The sequence below is a fragment of the Callithrix jacchus genome, chromosome 1 (genome assembly GCF_049354715.1).
Source record: "Callithrix jacchus isolate 240 chromosome 1, calJac240_pri, whole genome shotgun sequence".
Classification (NCBI taxonomy): Eukaryota; Metazoa; Chordata; class Mammalia; order Primates; family Cebidae; genus Callithrix; species Callithrix jacchus.
The window spans coordinates 218,193,584-218,197,925 of NC_133502.1; the positions used below are offsets into that span (position 1 = coordinate 218,193,584).

A 4,342-nucleotide genomic window follows, 5' to 3' on the forward strand; every position below is an offset into this window, starting at 1 on the left:
GGGCTCCAGGGACCCGACGGCTCTCAGGACACATAGTGCCGAGCTGGGAGTTCACGCCAGGCACAGGTGTGCTCAGGGGTCTCTAAGGCACCTGAGGCTGAATGCATGTCCCCCACCACAATAGCGGCTGGTGGGCACATATGTGCATGGATTGACAAACTGTGGATATTTCCAAGTGCACACACAGAGGTATTTTCAAGTGTGCCTGGTGGGGGGGCATGCATGGAACATGACATGCTGTCCTCTGCACAGCCTGTCCTTGACCCGGGGTGGCCAGCAGCCACTGTGAAGGGAGGGAGGGGCCGAGCAGATGACTGACGGCCCACGGTATCCACAGGAGCATTTGGTTTCACTGCCAGGACAAAGTCAAAACAAAGAGGGATTTCTCCAGGTTCCACCGGCCCTCCCCGGGCTACTCATGCAGAGGACCCACCTTGGAGGGAAAACCACTGAAAATCATCAAGATCTCATCACACACTGAGGTCTGTTGAGGGGGAATAGGGGAGGGACAGCGGGGGCAAGGAGTTTGGGGAGGGATAACATGGGGAGAAATACCAGATACAGGTGACGGGGGGATGGAGGCAGCAAACCACAATGCCATGTATGTACCTACGCAACGATCCTGCATGTTCTGCACATGTGCCCCAGAACCTAAAGTGCAATAAAATAAAAGAAAATCATCAAGATCAAAAGCACAGGAGTGGCAGCAGCAGCCGCAGATGCCACTTCATCTCAGGTGGACGGAGCCCCAGGACCCACCTCTTCCTGACTGCTGACTTGGCTGGGTGACACCAGGAGGGCTCATCCCCAAGAGATCACCCAGGAAGCACAGCTGGCCCCACCAGGGAGATGGGAGAGAGCAGGGCCTCCAAATCCCGCCCCCCACCCAGTCCCCGGTCTCCACCTTCCACACCAGGTCTGCACTCAGTTCTCATCAGAAGCCCCTGGGACCAGCAGTACCTGCGGAGGCTCTGGAGATCCCACTCCCAGGGGTGGGTTTTCTCCACCCCTTGAGGATGTGCCCAGGGGAAGGCCTGAAGGGAAACATGCAGGTATGGACCCGCCTTGGCTGCATCTCCGCACACTCGGACACCTGGCGGCCATGGGATGATGACGGGGATGACGGGGTCTGTCCCTCCCACCTCCTGGGAAGTTCTCCGTGGGGCCCCAGGAGCCTCAGCTCCCAGCTCTGGCCACGGTGATTTCAGAGCCTCAGCTCCCAGCTCTGGCCACAGCTCTGAGTTCAGAGCCTGGGCCCAGGGGTCCTGAGAACACACTGTGTTCAGGAAGAGAGCCTTCCTGGGTCCAGGTGTGAGGCTGACCAGGCCCTGTCCCCAGGGTTGGGGGTGGGAAGGGTAATTGCACAGCAGGCGGTGGGGAGGACCTGGGGTCCCTGACAGGTGCCAAGTGCAGCAGGGGGCGGCTGCGAGATCAAGGCAGGGCATGGGTGCTGTGTGCTCAGAAAGGACACACCCGGGCAGGGAGAGGATGGAGCACCAGGGAGGGGCAGGAGGCTGGGCCTGGGAGTGGGCATGAAGGGACCCCCACCAGCCGCTCCTGCTGGAGGACAGAGCCCATGGCCGGCCCCCTCCCTCACCCCCAAAAAGAGAAGCTCCGGATGCAGAACCTCTTTCCAACTGGCTGGGGCAGGGACCCAGCACCTGCTCCCCCACCTCCCAGCCTAGGTTCCTGGAACCCACCCTGCCAGGAAGCCCAGCAAAGCTACCCAGGACCCAGGGCCCCCCTCAAGGTTAGGCTTCTCGTAGCCTCCCCACCCAGAACTCCTGGGCTTCCCTCAGGATCTGGCTTCCCACAGCCTCCCAACTCAGGACCCCTGGCTCCCCTCAGGGTCAGGCTCCCAGCAGCCTCCCCTACCCAGGCCCTGGTCCCCCTCCGGGTCAGGCTCCCAGCAGCCTCCCCTACCCAGGACCCCTGGTCCCCCTCAGGGTCAGGCTCCCAGCAGCCTCCCCTACCCAGGCCCTGTTCCCCCTCAGGGTCAGGCTCCCAGCAGCCTCCCCTACCCAGGCCCTGGTCCCCCTCAGGGTCAGGCTCCCAGCAGCCTCCCCTACCCAGGCCCTGTTCCCCCTCAGGGTCAGGCTCCCAGCAGCCTCCCAGTTGGACAGATAAGACGTGGACAAGTGCCTCAGCAGGAAACACCGGTCAAGAGGGTGGACGCAGGAGGAGCAGGGTGTGGCTGGTTGCACTGGGCAGGCTTCTGGCTGCTCCTGCGGTGCCTGAAGGAGGCTTGGAAGCAGGGCCCAGGGGAAGCCCGAGGCAGTTTTCTCCACAGGCACCTGGATTACCTGCCTGGGAAGGATGACAAGCCACCTCAGAGACCTTCTCACCCCACACCTCACTGTCGCCAGCAGAGGAAGGTGGCTGGCCAAGCTCACACCATCACTAGCCAGTGAGGCCCGGCTCACACCAGCCTGTGGCTCCCAGGTGGGACTGCAGTGTCCCGGGACAACTCTGGTCCCCCCTCGGGAGATGGGATGTCACCTGGCCTTTGCAGTTCCTTCCTTTAAACGTTCATGCATTTTTCCTATTCAAAGTCATGTTGATTCTAGAGAAATCCGGCACCGCAGACACAAAAGAGGCAGCCCAGGTGCCCTCCTGATGGCCTCGGCTTTCCCCAGGGCCCCGCTCCATCTGAGGATCTGTAACAGGTCCTGCCCCGCCAGGTCCTTCTCATGCGTTTTTCCAGCTCCCTCTGCCCCGCACGTCTGTCAGCTCCTGGGTTCTCCAGAATGTGTGCATGTGTGTGCGGGGAGGGGCCCCGTTAGCGTCCAGCATCCCCCCTCTTTGGGGGGCCCACGTCCCCTGCCCACCCTGTTCTGAAGGAGCAGCCAGTTCAGGAGTCACATTTCCTGTCCACACATCAGGACGAAGCGGGGAAACTCAGGGGGGCTGGCGAGGAAAAGGCTTCTCTGCAAACAAGCTTGCAGGGGACGGCGGGAGAGTGGGATCACGGAAGCCTTCCTGCTAGAGAGGCACCCAGGCCACACGGTCCGCCTTTTCCTACAGAGAGTAACCCTCCCCTGACCGCAGGCCAGACGGTGTCTGCTGTGACACCGGAGGAACCACTTGGCCAGGGAAGCCCTAAGTGGCTTGATTTCCAGTCTTTAAAAATCTCAGCTGAGCCCAGTAAATCACAAAACTAGTTCACACTCTGCTATTTTGATTTGCCTCCACCTTCCAGGCCGAGTGATCAGGCGGAGGCTTTCAGGAGCAGCAGAGCGTGGCCCGGGTCCCGGACTGCCTCACGGCTTGCAAAAGCAGTACCAGCAGTGGGCGGGCTCCATCCAGGCCGGGAGCCGGGCTCAGCGTGCCAGTCCCCCACATTCTCGCCTGGAGAATGTTACAGAGACATAGCCCCACAAATTAATTAGCAATTAAAAACTTTATTTATAAAATCAATTCATGGATACACATCTTGTTAAAATGCAAACTATTATTTCCAGATGACTTTTAAATAAGAAACGAACAGAAATGCAAGAGGCTGACAGTGCACCGTGCCAAGAACATCTTCAACGACAATTTGCTGAATATTAATGAACTGAAAATGTCATTTCTGGTCCAATTACTACAAGTAATTAGTTTTTTTTTAATTATGGAGGAAGTGGAATTTTAATAAGGTCAATTTTACAATTACAGTTTTAAAAATACTAATTGTATTGTCATCATGTCTTATATAATAAATGACGTTGACTTGCTAACATCTGTTGGTTTTAATGTAAATATAGCAAAAATATCATTGTATTGAGTTCTGTAGGGAGTGACATTTTATTAATAACGAGTGAGACTGCGTACAGCATGGGAGACAAGCTGGACCGGGTGGGATCCCCGAGAGGCAGCGTGAGGTTATCAGGGAAGGCCTGCTGGCAATGCTTCCTGCATGTTCTCATCGGCTGCGGTGGAGGAAGGAATTGTGCCTGCTTCTTCTGACGTGTCGTGGATATAAGCCTCTACAAACACCAACTTCGGGCTCACACTTGAGCCTGAGCTGAAGGTCAACAGCAAGATCCCGCTCTGACCTTCGCTCTGGCTCCCCCTGCAGGAAGCGACTCCCAAACCTGACTCCTGAACCTCTGCCGTGCACGTGCACTGGTTTCCTATCCATCACCAAGCACACAAACGAATCCCGCTTCTCCTCCTCCAGGGCTCAAAGTGATGAGGTGGAGGGGCCTCTCCTCCGACTGTCACGGCCTGTCTTTCACCGTCACAAAACTACGGGAATGCTAAATCCAAAAGTCCCTAAATACCTTCCCATCCAACTGAGGCCGACCCACTGACCCTCCACAGCAGTGCTCTGTTCGGTTTTGCCCTGAAACTGATATTCCAA

General features: G+C 57.3%; 1 long non-coding RNA gene across 1 annotated transcript; it reads left to right on the forward strand.

The window, feature by feature from the left end:
- The first annotated feature begins 223 nt into the window (after positions 1-223).
- On the forward strand, positions 224-3,716 carry LOC103787879 (uncharacterized). The gene is made up of 4 exons (XR_613641.5): positions 224-482; positions 917-1,052; positions 2,091-2,442; positions 3,462-3,716. It is a non-coding gene; the product is annotated as an uncharacterized LOC103787879 (long non-coding RNA).
- Positions 3,717-4,342: the final 626 nt, after the last annotated feature.